Genomic DNA, 19,426 nt, shown 5'->3' on the forward strand with positions numbered 1-19,426 from the left:
AGTTATATAGAGTCAATATTCAGCTGTTTGTAAATAGCTTTTGATACACATTCCAGTGAATGTATTTTAGGTTTTCCACATTATGATATGAAAATAAATAAAACAAATATTTTATCTGAAATAAACACAAATATGTTTTCTTTATTTTTTTATTCAAAATTGTATGATACTTTACATATTTGAACTGCAGACTACAGAGATGATGCATTAATTAAAAATATATAAAATTATATATATATTTTTTCACCATTGTCTGTTTTTCACTGTTATTAACTATATCCTTATTATAGTGTTTGTCCACTATGTAAATATAGATAAGGAAATAAAAAGAAACATATGCAGATTGGTAAGATAGTCTGTTCTCATTTCTCGGTTAGGTATGTGTTGGCACACAGAACTACAGGCTAGATTATACAGACAGTGCTTGTAAATAGCTTACTGCATACATTTTGAGACTGTTCATGATCAATGCCCTGTAACTCAGATGCACTTCCCATCAGGGAATATCTCCCTAGATGTGTGCTTTTAAACAATTTGTTCAAGCTACATTTCATATTACTTAACTTGTGTGATCAGTTGGACCTACACCTGTTTATTAAAAAATAATTATGAATACTGGGAGAAGAGGTGGTTGGTTTGAATCCCAAGAAAAGCATTGCTAACCTACTTTTAGCTATTGTGTTCAGGAGTTTTACTGACTTTCTGCCCCACATTTTGATGTCTTTCATTTTGTATGCTCTGCTAAAAAACAAATATTTTGTTAAAATTATAATTGTGAATATTGACAACGAAGATACCTGGATTGAGTCCTTACAACATTTAATGATTGGTGCTGAGACAGTTATTGAGTGTAGCAGTGCTGTGGGTCACTGAGGAATAATAACAACCCAGACCCAAATGAGTAAAACACAGTAATAGGCAGCCATAACTATTATTGTCAAATTTAAAAGCATGCCAATTTCAACTACAAAGGTGAATCCATTGCCACATATTAATCAATTACACACACACACACACACACACACACACACACACACACACACACACACACACACACACACACACACACACACACACACACACTAAGGAACTGGTAAGAGGTACATCCACAAGGGACAGCCCAATTATGCATCCATTTCAAACAATTACTATGGTCAGAAACAGAAAACATCTTTATATCTTGATCTATGCAGTAATAGTGTCCTTACATTACTGTAAGAGGTTAGTATTATCTTATAATTTCTTGTTCTCCAAAATGACCTTGTAATGCTACCATACTTATGCTACTCTTTTTTTTTTCATCTACGTTTTCTTCCTCAAAGGTACCAATTTTCTACATAACATTACATTATATTGGATCTACTACTACAAAATCCAATAATTAGACTACTGGCAAACATATTACCTGAGGAAAATTCCCCAAACACACACCAGCAGAGCATTCAGGAAAAATCTTTAAAATTGTGTTTCTTTTGCAAATGTGTTATGCCCCCCTTCACTTTCTCCACATCCCATGTGGGGCACTTTGCCCCCATATCTCCCCTAAGATAAAGATTTATATATATATATATATATATATATATATATATATATATATATATATATATATATATATATATATACTAACCCCATGGCTGTAGAACATCATGGAAAAATTATACACCTGTCAAGAGTTAATTGTGGCTCACGTAACTGCAATCCTGCATTATAGCTGAAACAATGCTCCATTCCAGGTGCTTCCGCTTAAGGGAATCTGCCTCAAGTGTAGTGTCTAGGGAAGATCTATGTAGATCTTACCACTGTATTGCTACTCTTTCTCCTATAGCTTTTTTTTCACCTTTCACTTAGAATACTCTGAATTATAGTTTCACATAAAAATCTTTGGAAAGAGTGTGAACTCATTCATACCTAGAGTATAAATCATACTGTGTTTCAATTTATGCCTGCAACACTTATGTGGACTGACGTGCTTTATTCAAGCCAACAGTGCTTGAAAGGCAGACCACACTTAGTGCTATTGTTTCAATGTAACCTAATTGTGTGGTACTGGACTAGTGTCATTCATTGCCATGATTAAGCCGTTTGAATGTGAAAAAAATGTGTTAACTGGAAAATGTAAGACAAAAAGTGTGCTATACTTGTTTAACTTAAAAGATTTTCTCATATTTAAATTTACTGTGACTCTGATCTCCGGCCAACTGCTATTTATCCTGTCAGCAGTCAGGAAATTGAAAACTCATTACTTGTTTGCTGACAGATACGAAGAATCCCTTTGATCTGTTTTTCCAACTTCTTAACAGGACATTTAAAGGGTGTTTATTCTTTTGGCTACATACATGATTAAATTAGTTAAATTTGTATTGCAAAGAACATGAATTTCTTAATTGCATAGGATCTCTTAACCACACATTTACTCTATGAGGTTGCAGGAGGTGTCATGTTTCTTATCATTCATTCCAGAACTAATCACTCAACTATGATTAATGAATCTCAGTGGCAAACTTGGTTTGTTAATTTTCAAAGCAATATGTTCCCCCTAAGGACCATAAACATTTTTCTTATTTGATTCAGGAAATATTTAGTTGAGCCTACATTCCTAAACATTCACACTATGTAATAGATGTTACTGATAGTGAAAAAAGCAAAGCCTACAATATACTACAAAAGATACTTTGTTGAAATTTCGTGGGCCAGACATTTACAGTGTAATGAGAACATTAAGGTCAGTCAGACAAATTCCTAAATAAGACTACTTAAAATATCATGCAAACCTAACACTTTGCACACTGAAAAATTTGAACAGCATAGAAGTGTGACACAAAGTGTGAGGGAGAGAGAGAGAGATAGCAAATCCCTATTTTGCTACTAATATGTGGTGATGTAGGAAGAACAATAAACCTGGCACAATGAAAACTGTGCTTAGAATACAGTTGTCCTTTAACTGGGTGCCCAAGTTCATAGGTGTGTACTAGACTAATGGCCCTGGAGCAAGCCTAACCTATAGGATTACCCTGGTAATGTGCCACCTGACCTTACTTTCCAGTGCCTCTGTCGAGTACAGCCACTGGAGTGATCCCCAGGGTGAATTTTCTATTTCCCATCCACTCAAGGTTTCTCTTGAAGAGTGCCAGTGAGGTGCTCTGTTTGACATGTATGGGAAGTCTATTCCATAACATGAGCAGTCTCTGGGTTATGAACTTGTCCCTCCAGCATGTTGAGTTGATTGTGGTAATGAGGTTGAGGTCTCTGGAGCACGTGGTGCGGAGGGATTGGGATTTCTTTAGATGTAGCATTTCTAACAGAACTGGATCAGACATGGCTTTATAAGTCAAGCAGAGATCACCTCTAAGCAGGCGATGTGAGACAGAGAATAGTTGGAGTTTTTTTAGTCTGTCCATATAGAACAAGTGTTTAAGGCCTAGGATCCTCTTTGTGAGGTACTTTTGTGGCCTCTCCAGTTATTGCAGGAGTCTAGTGAGGTACATGCCAAGTGGGGCATTGTACTCAATGATTGGCCTAATGAGGGAAGCATAGAGGGAGGCAATGACCTTTTTCTTCCTGGATGCAAAACCCTTAGTAATGTGATGTGCCACATAGAAGGACTTTCTGACCACAGTGGCAGTGTGGTGGTCAGAAGAGATGTTGCTGTCAACCAGTGTTCACAGATCTCTTATAATGCCTTCTGTGTTCAGTGGACTACCATCGATGTGGTAGTTCATGGGAACTGGGTTTTTCCCAAAGGGGATGATGACACATTTTTTTGGCATTGAGCTTAAGGCCATGGACCTGATACCAGTCGTTGGTCTCAGTGAGGCCATTCTGTAGGATGAGAACATCACTTGGGGAGTTAATAATGGCTCCCAACTTGCAATCGTTTGTGAACTTTGTCAGCCAGAGTCCCTGTATGTTGGACTGGACTTCTGAGAAGTAGATACCAAACAGGAGAGGACTCAGGACCGACTTCTGTGGGACTCCACCTGTGACTGGTCGGCAGTCTGACTTGGAGTCAGCTACTTTCACACTGTGGGTTCTATCTGTGAGCCAGTTTGCAACCCACCTAGTGATATAGGGGTTGATGCCTAGCTTAGTGAGTTTTTCTATGATTCCTGAGTGGGGAATGGTATCAAAGGCCTTGGCCAGATCAAGGTAGGCTGTATGAACCACCTTGCCTTTATCCACAGCTCTGGTGACTGACTCAAAGAAGTCAGTCAAGTTGAGCAGGCATGATCTACCCTTCACAAAACCAAACTGTGTGGGATCCATAGTTTGGAGATTCCCTATATCCTTGTTTATTAGGTCCATGATGATGCGTTCCATAGCTTTGCATATCAGACTTGTCAGGCTAATGGGGCGATAGTTCCCAGGGTCTGTAGTCACTCCTCCTTTGTGGAGAGGAATGACTATAGCAGTGCGCCATTTGGTAGGGACAAAGCCTGAGGTGAGGCAGTGATTGAACAGGGCACACAGGTGAGGTGCCAGTTCACACTGTAGTTCATGTATAACACAGCCAGGTATATTATCAGTCCCCCAGAAGCTGTATTCTTGGCCTGGGACAGTGCTGTTTTAACCTGTTATGCAGTAATACTGGGTGCCTGGCAATCTACTGTTATTGTGATTGGTCCTTTGAGGGGGAAGGGGAAAAGTGGCACTGAATCTGTTGGCCAGTATATTGGCAATATCTGTTGGCTCAGTATAGGAGGTGCCATTGTGAAGTAGCTCAGACCAAATCTGGGTATTGCCGTGGATGTTCTTTACATAACTATAGACGGCCTTGTGGTTGTCTTTACTACCTGCTGCAATTCTGTTTTCATAGCTAGCTTTAGAGGATTTGATGAGGGATCTCAACTTTTTGTTGAGGCTGATAAGAGAGTTTTTCCAGTCTTGGGACTTACCTTATTCTGCATTAGTTTCCTCCTTCTGTTGTAGAGTTTGTTTATTGCAGGGCACCACCAGATTGGCTTCCTTTTTTTGGTGGAGAGCGTCTTGGTTCTATTAGGTATGGCGAGATCCATGCATTTGTGTACGTGTTTGTACAATGCAATGGTGTATGATTCGATGGTCATGCAACTATTCTCCATTTGCATGGGAGCTGTGAAGTTAGCCATCTCTGTTCTTAGGAGCCCAAAGTTAGCTTTGGAGAAATTTTTTATGGTTGTTACGTTTGCAGGGTGGGATGGGAGGGATGTGGATTTTCAAGGTGATTAGTTTGTGGTCGGCTCTAACCAGGGAGGAGTTGACTATTCGTGTAGATGAACGGTCGCCCATGTTAGTAATGACCAGGTCAAGGATGTTGCTACCTCTAGTGGGGGTGGGGGAAGAACAAGCTGGTCCAGGGCATTGTAGTTAATGAATTCCAGGAAATATTGGGCAAGTGTATTGGTGCATGAGTAGTGTTCCCAGTTAATGGAGGGGTAGTTGAAGTCTCCCAGTATGAGTGTGTTAGGTTTGACCCTAATATTCTCCAGGGTGCTTAGGAACGTGGAGTGAGTGCCTTGGGGCATGGTTGGGGACCTACAACAGGCTACAACCTGAATCGCTGTCTTACCCAGTATTAGCTGCACCTGATGTAACTGTGATGCATTATGTTGGGCTACCAGTCTGGAGGTGTATGCATGCTTTATGAATATGGAAACACCACCACCTTTGGAGCTTCAGTCCAAGTTCTGGGGACGAAAGGTGTGGAATGAGTTATAGCCTGGTAGTGCATGGGTGCTTTCTGCTGCCTTGAACCAGGTCTCTGTTACAGCACAAATGTCGATATTCTCCATTTTAAAGAATGTTTAGAGCGAGTCTGTTTTGAGATTTAGACTTCTAGCATTGAGCAGCATGACCCTCTAATTGCATTTGTTTCTAGCTGTTAGGGGGTAATTTGGTCTTTGGAACACCACCTAAAAAAGGCACTATAGGGGTGGCAAAAGCCTTGGCCAGTATCCGGAAGTCCAGGGGTGACAGATGAAGGCCATCTCTGGCAAAGCATTGAGATCTGTCAAGCATGTCATCCCAGGCAGACAGATACTGGAGCTCCTTAGAATGACACCAGAAACTTAGCCAGTTGTTGAAATCAATCATTTCTGCTTGTACTGTGTTATCATTCTGGGCAATGGTAGGATGCTGTTCAGGGCTTGGGTCGTACCTGCCTGGGCTACATGATCCAAGAGCTCCTGCATGTCTCTTTTCATGTATTCCAGGGAGGTATGTCTCAGGTCATTCACACCTACATGTACAATGACATAGTCATATTTGTACCTGTTGCTGAGGGACCTGAGTGCATGCGTTATATAACAGATTCTGACACCTGACAGGCTGTTGACTGTTACTTTCTCCTTATTTAACCTAGTGAGTGGGACATCAGTGTGCCTCACTGTCGAGTCACCTATGACTAGTGTGCTGGGCATGCTGTTTTGCCTTAGGGGCTTTGGTTGAGTGGCACACTGTTTACGACAGTTATGTATCTCGTGATTAGTGTTGTGTTGTGGTGGTTGAGTGTGTTTTTGCCTTGGAGGTCTCTGCTGTTTGGGTAGAATCTTACTGAGAGCTTCCGCGATGGTGGGTGTGTGGTTTGTGTTTTTATGTGAAGGCAGTGCTGGTGTGTGTGTTCTGGACGGCTATGTGTTCCATGTGGTGTGGTGCAAGTGTTGAACTTCTTGACCAGATATTCCAGTCTTGGCTGGAGAATGCGTGGTTTCCAATTTGGATATATAAGTGCATCTCTCGCAAGTCTGAGTGTTGGGAGGTAAGAGGAGAGGGTTGTCGGTGTACATAAGGCAGTTGCTACATTGCCTCAGGATGCCCAAGTTCACCAAGTTAACAGGAGAAAGCACAGGGAACTGACCTTTATACATGCCTGGAGAGGTGGGCATTAATAATAAACACTGGAACTATTTCCTTGTAGAAAGTTTAGTGCTGGTAGCAGTTTTGTGTGATACAATAATTGCTACAAGAAGTCTGGTATGGCAAAGTGCTAGACTAATAAGTTAGTAAAAGTGCAGGAGAGGAGAGAATGAGCGGATCTAAGGGAAAATTTAGAGAGCAGACTTTGGCACCTCTCAGAAGCTTACAAACAGTCCTGAATACAGCAAATCTGTATCTGGACTGGACTAGTTGAAAGAGATGGAAGAATTCCCCAAACAGCCAATAAACTACAAATTCTGGGCCAGAAACCACTCCTCTTGTGATAGATAGGCTACCTAGTGCTTACTACTCTCACTGATAAGCTAGAAGGCTTCCCTCCAACACAGAAAGGTTTGGGGGTTTCAGAAGCTTTCATACAGTCCTGGATACAGCAAATTTGTATCTGGACTAGACTATCTACAGGAAAGGTGGGAAAAGTGCAAACATGGGCTTTTAGATCAGAACGTTGAAGAAGATGGAAAAAACTGCCCAAACAGCCAATGAACTATATTTTTAGGTCAGAAACCGCTCCTCTTGTGGTAGATGTCTACCTAGTGCTTACCACTCCCACTGACAAGCTAGAAGGCTTCCCTCTGACAGAGAGATGCTTGGGGGGCTCAGAAGCTAACAAATAGCATTGGATAAAGCAAATCTGTATCTGGACTAGACTAGCTATAGAAAAGGTGTGAAAGAAGCGTAAATGCGGGCTTTTAAGCCAGAAAGTTGAAGGATATGGAAAAAAAAGTGCTCAAACAGCCAATAAACTAAAATTTCTGGCCCAGAACCCAATCCTGTTGTGGTAGATAGGCTACCTAGTGCTTACCACTCCCACTAATAACCTAAAAGGCTACCCTCAACACAGAAAGGCTTGTAGGGCTCAGAAGCTTACTTACAGTCCTGGATACAGCAAATCTGTATCTGGACTAGACTAGTTAAAGGAAAGGAGGGAAAACTGCAAAAGTGGGCTTTTAGACCAGAAAGTTGAAGGAGATGGAAAAAACTGCCCAAACGGCCAATAAACTACAATTTCTGGGCCAGAAACCACTCCTCTTGCAGTAGATAGGCTACCTAGTGCTTATCACTTCCGCAATGACAAGCTAGAAGGCTTCCCTCCAACACAGAGAGGCTTGGGGGGGCTCAGAAGCTTACAAACAGTCTTGGATACAGCACATCTGTATCTGGACTAGACTAGCTACAGGAAAGGTGGGAAACAAGCGCAAATGCAGGCTTTTAAACCAGAAAGTTGAAGGAGATGGAAAAAGTGCTCAAACAGCCTATAAACTAAAATTCTTTGGCCACAAGCCACTCCTCTTGTAGTAAATAGGCTACCTAGTGCTTACCACTCCCATTGATAAGCTAGAAGGCTTCCCTCCAACACAGAAAGGTTTGGGGGGCTCAGAAGCTTACAAACAGTCCTGGATACAGTTATAGTTTGTCTCATCATTCTCAGTCTGTCTTGTCATGTTCATAACTGTAAATAGAATGATAGATACACCGAAACAGGGTATTCATACTGGTGATGGTGGTGGTGGTGGGGGAGACAAGAGAGAGGAAAAGACATGAAGGTGCCAGATATATTTTCTTCCTGCAACATTGAGTACATTTTGTAAATCTATTTTCATTGAACCAGTTGCCTGTACAGAAACGAGAGGTCAGTCACATGTTAATATTATAACTATTGAATGTAGGCAGTATGCATATATTGCACTGAGGATCACCAAAAGAATCAAGACTGGCAGATGCTCACAAGGTAGTGACATCCTTCTCTACCTAAGCAGAAATGTAAAACAATTTTAGTCTTGCCTTATCTGGGTATCAGCCAAAATAAAAAGTACAGAAATAATTAAAAGTGTGTGAATACCTTTATGTCAGTGTTTTTTTAAAAAAGAACAGTAAAGACACATTTTTTCCTGTTTATATTGTGACGACCCTGTCCTGGCCCAGCAATCAAGGAGCCTCAATCCTCACCACTAAAACCAGGGAGGTCGTCTCCTAGAAGCAGAAAGGATAACTAATACACACAGTAAAGTACAATTTCCCTTAAGTGCACACAGAGATCACAGTCAGTCTTGGGCTGGTTGCTCCCTTGCTCTCCAGGTCACCAATAAGACTCCCCACTGGCACAGCTATAGGGTCCGGGTTCCAGCCTAACTGGGCAAGCTAAAACCTCTGGTACCCTCTCTGTCCAACCAGTGCTTTGTGTCCCTGCCCAAGTAGCTGACACAACACACACACACTTTGAGATAAGTATTTATACAACTTCACAGACACTCCTAGGAAAGGCTGACACAGATTCTCCAGCTGTGCCCCTTTTCCCAGACTATATGGTAGTAATTACTGCCACCACCCAGTTAATAATATCAGCTACTAAAAGGCCCTTAAAAGGGTGTCCAATTAATACTGTGCAATATTAATATCCAATGGTAATATGACTATACAGTCTAAGGCTTATCAGAGTGGCCTATTACAATAAACTCTATATAAATATGCATTGTACACTAGAACTTATCTCTGCACAAAGCAGCCACAGGTAGAAGGTTTTAAAAATATTTAATAATAAATAATTAAAACACAAGACAAATCTACTACACCACAGGGATATCTAAGAGTTCACAGATCACACAGAAACTTAAAATAATACAGTAGGACAGGTCTGGTTTCAAAGCAAAATACCTAATTAATCTTTACTAGCTTTAACTATTCCTACAAGATATCACAGTGCTAAAAACTTACATGTGAGCATAAGCAGAGTGCTGATAAGTTAGATGTCCAGATCAAAAATTCCTCAGATCTCTTGTGAGAAATAGTATTTAAACATTACTAACAAACATGTCTCTAAGGCCCTCCCAAAATTACATCATTTTTGACACTTAGGTTTTCCCAGTATTCATATTGCATCATCTTAACACCTGGTCTGAGTTCTCAGGCCACAGACTGCATTATTTAGCAATCTAACACCTGCACAGAAACTTACAATGATACAAGACATTTCACATGTATATGCTAACAGAAACTAAAGCAATAAAAGCACCTTCCACATCTAAATTCTAGTCATAAATTTTAGCTTTAAAACAATGGGCACGAAATCTTCATCCAGCCACCCTCGGGCCAAATTCTAACATGAAAGGATACAACATGCTTCACTGGACCAGTAGAGTGCAATGTTGTCACATATTTTGCAGTTCCACATTTCACAGTGTTTTCCTACATTTAGAAACTCAAGCCTGTATTTTACATTTATGTATACAGTTGCTAGAATTATATATTAAATTCTATTTGACTAGGCTGGCAGCCTTCGCCCATATCTCCCCAATCGTCACATCTCTTCTTCCCCGGGGAACTCAAGCAAGTTTTTCAAGTGCCCCTTGAGAAACATCGCTTGAGAGTATCAGGTCTGTCTGGATGGACCTCACCCCATTCCCTGTCTTCAGAGCCCATCTGCATTGGCATTGCTTCTCCCACTGTGGTGCTGCACTGACATATCATATGCTTGCAACCCCGGACTCCATCTTTGTAATTTGGCATTTTGCTGACTGGCTCAGTTTAACAATGTTAGAAGGTTGTGATCTGTCATCACAGTGAATTTTCTTCCATACAGATAAGGCTGAAGTTTTTGTAGTGCCCACACTATGGCTAGACATTCCTTTTCTAACGCTGCATAGCATTCCTCCCTGGGTTGGAGCCTACGACTGAGGTAAACCACTGGGTGCTCTTCTCCCTCTGAAGAAATCTGGCTAAGTACAGCTGCCACCCCATAGTTTGAAGCATCTACCTGCACAACAAATTCTTTGTTATAGTCTAGACTGGCTAACAAAGGGGGTCCTCCCAAAGCTTTCTTAAGTTTCTGAAATGCCTGCTCACATGCTGGGGTCCACACTACCTTATCTGGCCTGTTTTTCCTTGTCAGGTCTGTGAGGGGAGCAGCTATGGTACTATAATCAGGAACGAACTTTCTGTAGTACCCTGCTGTCATTAAGAATATCCTCACCTGCTTTTTGGTGACAGGTGCAGGCCATGCCTGAATAGCTTCCACTTTGGCAGGTTCTGGCCTTATCTTACCACTCCCCACTCTATGTCCCAGGTAAGAGACCTCTGCCACACCCACTTGACATTTGCTCGGCTTAATGGTCAACCCTGCCCCTCTGTAGTCTGCCCAGCACCTCCCTGGCATGCTGAAGGTGCTCTTGCCAGGAATGGCTGTAGATAGCAATATCATCCATGTAAGCAAGGGCAAACCCTGCTGTTCCTGCTAAGATATGATCTACCAGCCTCTGGAAAGTCGCTGGGGCATTCTTCATCCAAAGGGCATCTTTGTGAACTCATACAAGCCAAAAGGAGTCACAAAGGCTGACTTCTCTCTAGCACTGGGAGTCAAGTGCACCTGCCAGTAACTCTTGGTAAGATCAATGGTTGTAAAATACTTAGCCCCACCCAGCTGCTCTAGGGCCTTATCTGTCCTAGGCATGGGGTAAGCATCTGACTCTGTATAACTATTTAATTTCCTGTAATCCACACAGAACCTGTTACTGCCATCCTTCTTTGGCACCAACACCACTGGTGAGGCCCAGGGACTGTTGGACCCTTGAATCACCCCTAGTTCCAACATCTCCTGTACCTCTTCCCTCAGAGTCTGTTTGACTCTCTCAGGCACTGTATAAGGGGCCTGCCTGATAGGCCTTTGGGGTCCTGTATCCACCTTGTGCTGCGCCAGGTGGGTGCTTCCTGGTTTCCCGGTGAACATGCCCCCAAACTCCTGCAACACTGCTTGGATTTCTTGAACCTGGGTAGGAGATAGCTGCTGGGAAATTGCTACCCCTTCCACCAAGGTGTCAGCCCAAGCCTCACTGAGGAGATCAGTCCCCAGATGTCCCTCAGACTCCTCCTGTAATCCACTGCAAATGCTCAGCACAAGGGCTTCCCTATTATGGTAAGGTTTCATCATGTTAACATGGTACAATTTGTGCCCCTGCCATCTGCCTAGCTTTTCCACTATATAGTTAACATCACATACCTTTCTTACCACCTTTTTGGGTCCCTCCCAAGCTGCTTGCAACTTGTTGTGTCTGACAGGAATGAGAACCATCACCTGCTGCCCTGCAGCATACTCTCTAGCTCGAGCATTCCTGTCATGCCACACCTTTTTCTGCTGTTGGACTTCTGCCAGGTTCTCCTGGGTCAGGCCCATGAGTTCCCTGAGCCTTGTCCTGAGATTCAGGACATGTGCCACAAGAGACTCTTTGTGAGACTCACACTCACCTTCCCACTCATCTCGAATTAAATCTAGAGCACCTCTCACCCTATGCCCATACAGCAAATCAAAGGGTGAAAAACCTGTTGATTCCTGGGGAGCCTCTATGTAAGCAAACAACAGATGGGGCAAATATTTGTCCCACTCCCTCTTAACCTGATCTGCAAATGCATGTAGCATGGGCTTGATTGTAGAGTTTAACCTCTCAACAAGACCATTAGTCTGGGGATGGTAGGGGGTGATCTTCAAGTGTTTCACCCCACAGGACCTCCACAGACAAGCCTGCAGGTATGACATAAAATTGGCACCTCTGTCAGACAGTATTTCCTTTGGAAAACCTACCCTGCTGAAAATCTCTAGCAAAGCATTTGCCACCTTTCTCGGCCTCAATGGAGGAAAAAGCCACCGCCTCAGGGTATCGTGTAGCATAATCTACAATCACTGGGATATACTTTTTCCCTGTGGAACTTTGGATACTCAGAGGACCCACAATATCCATAGCTACCCTCTGAAATGGCTCCTCAATCACAGGCAGAGGCAACAAAGGAGCTCTCACCTTGTCTCCTTCCTTCCCTACCATTTGGCACTGCTCACAGGTCCTGCAGTACCCTGTTACATCTCTGGAAATTCCAGGCCAATAGAAATTTTGCATAACACATGTCTTTGTACGTTTTATGTCCATATGACCTGCAAAGGGAATATCATGGGCAATGGCTAGAAGCACCAGATGGTAAGCTCTAGGCACTACCAACTGCTGTACTCTCTCACCTTCTAGCCCTCCCTCAGGGGTGTACTCTCTGTACAGTAACCCTTTGTTCCAGTATACAGATTCCCTCTTCCCTTGAGAATCAGGTGCCTCCCTAGCTACCTGCCTCAGGCCTTGCAATGTAGGGTCTGAGAGCTGAGCCTGTCTCAAGTCTCTCTTTGTAACCCTTCCCAGCTCCCCTTCCACTGGAAGTCTGGCATCCTCTGACAGTGGTGCCTCACTGTCAGCCTGGGTACTACTACTCACCTCTACCTTTGCAGTTACCCTGTCCAAGGGAACATGAGTACCCACAAGCAGCTGTGGCTCACATTCAGTCTCACTGCTACAGTGTAGCTCACTCCCAGAAGTAACCCCCTCAGCAGTCCTGGCTGCAAGTATGCAGTCTGTCTGGGTCTCTCCCAGGCTACCAGACCCACATGCTTGTCTCCTAGCCTCAGTGCATTTAACTGTGTAAGTACATGGTACTGCCTCAGTCAAATCCTTTCCTCTCAGGACATCTGCAGGATGGTAGTTCCATACCCCTGTTGTCTCAAGACAACCTACTGTTGGCATTTTGTCTTTACCACTTACTGGCTCCTTCACCTTTGGTTCCTAACCTTGCCTCCGTGGACACCTGTATGCCACATGGCCCCACTGGTTGCATTTAAAACATTTAACCCTAGCTCCTGGACATATACCTGGACTAGTGGCTTCCCCTGCTACTGGCAGATTCTGTGGGCAGTCTGTGCTGCCCACCATGGGATCCTTTAGTCCCATGAGCAGCACTGGGGGTCCCTTTCCTGTGCAGGACTGCCCTGCTTGCTAGGTATAGGTCTCTCTTCTTCCCCAATTCCTCTGAAGTAGAACACTTTTTATCAGCTAACCAGATCCTCATGTCCTCAGGCAAAGTGCTAAGGGCTTGTTCCTTTACCAAAAGGTCTGCCAGCCCTTCAAAAGTGGTGACCTGACATCCACTCACCCAGCTATGAAAAGAAGTGCTCAGTTCAACAACATATTCACATACATTTTCATCTGCCTTGCGTCTATGCTCAAGAAACTTTTTCCTATACATTTCAGGTGTTAGCTTAAAACATTCTAACAAATGTATTTTTACAGCAGTATAATCAAAACAGTCAGTGTCATGCATTTTTGCTAAAGAAGTTACAACTTTACCATGGAATAAGGGGGTTAGGAACCGTACCCAGAGCCTTTGGTCAACTTCATACTGTCTACATACCCACTCAAACATATGAATGAAGCTATCTAAATTATCCCCCTCTTTAAACTGTGGAAGAAATTTACTGACCTTTTGTGCTTCTGGGGTCCAATTACTTCCTTCCCCATTACCTCCATGACTCTGTCAAAGAGTCAGCATTTCCCTCTCATGCCTCCTCTACTGTTCATTTTCTTCAGCCTCTAGGCTCCTCATTCTCTCAGCTGATTCTAGTTCCATACGCCTGGCCTACAACTCAAGTCTCTTTAGCTCCAGCTGGATTTTTAAGTCCACTGCAGAAAAGTTGAGCTATTCATTCTCCGAGAATATTGTATCTCCACTGTCAGTCTGATTATCCTCCAGGCTGCTGTTTTCTGATGCAGCTGTAACCAAGGCTGCAATCAGGTCTGCTTTAGTCAGGTTTCCATGCACCAGCCCCTTAGCCTGGCACATCTCCGCCAGCTAGCTCCTTGTCAGCTTTCCATACTCTTCTGCTGACATGCTGCCTGCTTACCCTGACTAACACTAAGCTAACAAAAGAAATAATCAGTTGTGATCTAAACTCTTGATATACACTGCGTGGCTGTTTTAGAGTACAAAACACTTTCAGAGATCACTGTACATAAGCTACAGGGATTTGCTCTACCCACACCACTACAAGCCAATTAGTATGTGAAGTGGATCCCACCACTGCCAAACACTTGCGATGACCATGCCCTGGCCCAGCAATCAAGGAGCCTCAATCCTCACCACTAACACCAGGGAGGCATTTCCTAGAAGAGGAAAGGATAACTAATACACACAGTAAAGTACAATTTCCATTAAGTGCATACAGAGATCACAGTCAATCTGGGGCTGGTTGCTCCCTTGCTCACCAGGTCCCCAATAAGACTCCCCACTGGCACAGCTATAGGGTCCAGGTGCCAGCCTGACTGGGCAAGCTAAAACCTCCAGTACCCTCTCTGTTCAACCAGTGCTTCGTGTCTCTGCCCAAGTAGCTGACACAACACACACATACTTTGAGATAAGTATTTATACAACTTCACAGACACTCCTGGGAAAGGCTGACACAGATTCTCCAGCTGTGCCCCTTTACCCAGACTTTATGGTAGTAATTACTGCCACCACCCAGTTAATAATATCAGCTACTAAAAGGCCCTTAAAAGGGTGTCCAATTATTACTGTGCAATATTAATATCCAATGGTAATGTGACTATACATCTAAGGCTTATCAGAGTGACTTATTACAATAAACTCTATATAAATATGCAATGTATTCTAGAGCTTATCTCTACACAAAGCAGCCACAGGTAGAAGGTTTTAAAATATTTAATAATAAATAATTAAAACACAAGACAAATCTACTACACCACAGAGATATCTAAGAATTCACAGATCACACAGAAACTTAAAATAATACAGTAGGACAGGTCTGGTTTCAAAGAAAAATACCTAATTAATCTTTACTAGCTTTAACTATTCCTACAAGATATTACAGTGCTAAAAACTTACATGTGAGTATAAGCAGAGTGCTGATAAGTTAGATGTCCAGATCAAAATGTCTCAGGTCTCTTGTGAGAAATAGTATTTAAACATTACTAACAAACATGTCTCTAAGGCCCTCCCAAAATTACATCATTTTTGACACTTAGGTTTTCCCAGTATTCATATTGCATCATCTTAACACCTGGTCTGAGTTCTCAGGCCACAAACTGCATTATTTAGCAATCTAACACCTGCACAGAAACTTACAGCGACACAAGACATTTTACATGTATATGCTAACAGAAACTAAAGCAATAAAAGCACCTTCCACATCTAAATTCTAGTCATAAACTTTAGCCTTAAAACAATGGGCATAAAATCTTCATCCAGCCACCCTCAGGCCAAATTCTAACATGAAAGGATACAACATGCTTCACTGGGCCAGTAGAGTGAAATGTTGTCACATATTTTGCAGTTCCACATTTCACAGTGTTCCTACATTTAGAAACACAAGCCTATGTTTTACATTTATTTATACAGTTGATAGAATTATATATTAAATTCTATTTGACTAGGCTGGCAGCCTTCACCCATATCTCCCCAATCGTCACATACATGTTTGGAGCAGAAGGAAGTAAATTTGTTTAATCTCACTGCCATGTTTTTTAAAATGAAGGGAGGAAACAAGAAATGAATGCAAGCCGAAAAGTGAACATTACATATGGAAACTAATAAGTGTTAATGAAGGTGATCAAATTTATTTACTAGCTGTTATCAGTAAAAAGCCAAAGTGTTCATATGCAGGATGGAAACAAATGCCATCTTTGTCAGCCTAGTCAGCCTCAAGAAGCTAAAAAGTTCTCTGCAAGTGGTCACATTGTATTTTGTGGTAAAGAAAATCCTTGCATACATCACCAAGCTGGTGGCAATGCCACATTTGTGGCAAACTTAGAAAATAAAGAATGAAAGATAAAACCTGGTCATGTCTGATCTCTAGATACAACTCTGACTATGAGCCCTACATTACATTTTGAAATGAATGCAAAAACATAATAAAAGAAAGCCAAAGTCAATTACCTAAAAGACAGGAAATGCCTGGTGACAGGTAGCCTAAGACTGACACTGACAAAATGCCCATAAAAGCATACTTTGCATGACCAAGTTTCATTAACATAATACACAAACTTATAAAAAGTTGTAATTTTATATGAAAAAATTCACCTATATATAGTTAAAATTATAGTATGCCATACAAAATGCTGATACAAGTGAATCACCTTACAAGAAAAAGGGATTAATTAAATAGTCTGCCAGTTAGTGCCAAGGATTAATGCTCTGAGTTCTTGACGAGTTGTTTGATGTAGTCAAAGTATAGAGCTTGATTCCTTTTACTTCTCCATTTGACTACTGTGCTACTTAGGTTCATAGGTTCATAGGTGTGTACTAGGCTAATGGCCCTGGAGCCTTTACAAGCCTAGCCCATAGGATTATCTTGGCATCGTGCCACCCGACCTTAGTTCCAAGTGCCTCTGTCAAGTATAGCCACTGGAGTGATCCCCGTGGTGAATTTTCTATTTCCCATCAACTCATCAAGATTTTTCTTGAAGAGGGCCAGTAAGGTGCTCTGTTTGACATGTATGGGAAGTCTATTCCATACCATGGACAGTCTCTGGGTTATGAACCTGTCCCTCCAGCAAGTTCTGTTGATTGTGGTAATGAGGTTGAGGTCACTGGAGCATGTGGTGCAGAGGGACTGGGATTTATTTTCAAGTAGCATTTCTAACAGAGCTGGGTCAGACATGGCTTTGTAAGTCAAGCAGAGATCACCTCTAAGTAGGCGATACGAGATAGAGAATAGTTGGAGATTTTTTGAGTCTGTCCATATAGGACAAGTGTTTAAAGCCTAGAATCCTCTTTGTGAGGTACTTTTGCGGCCTCTCAAGTTGTTGCAGGTATCTAGTGAGGTACATGCCAAACGGGGCATTGTACTCGATGATTGGCCTAATGAGAGAAGAGTAAAGGGAGACAATGACCTCTTTCTTCCTGGATACAAAACCCTCAGTAATGAGATGTGCCACATAGAAGGACTTTCTGACCACAGTGCCAATGTGGTGGTTGAAAGTGAGGTTGCTGTCAACCTGTATTCCCAGACCTCTTATAATGCCTTCTGTGTTCAGCGGACTACCTTCGATGTGGTAATTCATGGGAACCGGGTTTTTCCCAAAGGGGATGCTGACACATTTTTTGGCATTGAGCTTAAAGCCATGGTTCTGACACCAGTCGTTGGTCTCAGTGAGGCCTTTCTGTAGGATGGCAACATCACTTGGAGAGTTAATAATAGCTCCCAACTTGCAATCGTCTGTGAACTTTGTCAGCCAGAGTCCCTTCGTGTGTGCCTGGACTTCAGAGAAGTATATACCAAATAGGGGACAACACAGGACTGACTCCACTCATGATTAGTCGGTAGTCTGACTTGGAGTCAGCTACTTTCCCACTGTGGGTCCTATCTTTGAGCCACTTTGCAACCCACCTAGTGATATAAGGGTTGATGCCTAGCTTACTGAGTTTTTCTATGATTCCTGAGTGGGGAATGGTATATAAAGCCTTGACTAGATCAAGGTAGGCTGTGTGAACCACCTTGCCTTCATCCACAGCTCTGGTGACTGACTCAAAGAAGTCGACCAGATTGAGCAGGCATGCTCTACCCTTCACAATAACCAAACTGTGTGGGATGCAGAGTTTGGAGATTCCCTATAGCCTTGTTTATTAGGCCCATGATGATCTGTTCCATAGCTTTGCATATCAGACTCGTTAGGCTAATGGGGCAATAGTTCTCAGAGTCTGTAGTTGCTCCTCCTTTGTGGAGAGGGATGACTGTAGCAGTGTGACATTCGGTAGGGACAAAGCCTGAGGTGAGGCTGTGATTGAACAGGGCACACATGTGAGGTGCCAGTTCACTCTGTAGTTCATGCAGAACACAGCCAAGGATATTGTCAGGTCCCATAGAAACTGTATTCTTGGCCTTGGACAGTGCTGTTTTAACCTGTGCAGCAGTAATACTGGGTGCCTGGCAATCTACTGTTAATGTGATAGGTCCTTTGGGAGGGAAGAGATGGGTAAAGTTGGCACTGAATCTGTCGGCCAGTATATTGGCAATATCTGTTGGCTCGGTATAGGAGGTACCATTGTGCAGTAGCTCAGAGCAAATCTGGAAAATGCCATGGAGGTTCTTTACATAATTATAGAAGGCCTTGTGGTTGTCTTTACTATCTGCTGCAATTCTGTTTTCATAGCTAGCTTTAGAAGATTTGATGAGGGATCTCAACATTTTGTTGAGGCTGATAAGGGAGTTTTTCCAGTCTTGGGACTTCACCTTATTCCACATCAGTTTCCTCCTTCTGTTGGAGCATTTGTTTATGGCAGGGGACCACCAGATTGGCTTCCTATTTTTGGAGGAGAGTGTCTTGGTTCTATTGGGTATGGCAAGATCCATGCATATGTGTACGTGTTCGTACAGTGCATTGGTGTATGATTCATTGGTTATGCAACTATTCTTCATTTGCTTGGGTGCCATGAAGTTAGCCACCTCTGTTTTTAGGAGTCCAAAGTTAGCTGGAGAAGTTTTTCATGGTGGTTACCTTTGTGGGTGGGTGGGAGGGATGTGGATTTCCAAGGTGATTAGTTTGTGGTCAGATCTAAACAGGGAGGAGTTGACTATTGGTGTAGAGCAACGGTTCCTCATATTAGTAATGACCAGGTCAAGGATGTTGCTACCTCTAGTGGGGGTAAGAATGAGCTGGTTCAGGGCATTGGAATTAATGAATTCCAGGAAACGTTGGGCAAG

This window comes from Protopterus annectens, chromosome 1.part1, assembly GCF_019279795.1.
Source record: "Protopterus annectens isolate FY-2018-M chromosome 1.part1, PAN1.0, whole genome shotgun sequence".
Lineage (NCBI taxonomy): Eukaryota > Metazoa > Chordata > Ceratodontiformes > Protopteridae > Protopterus > Protopterus annectens.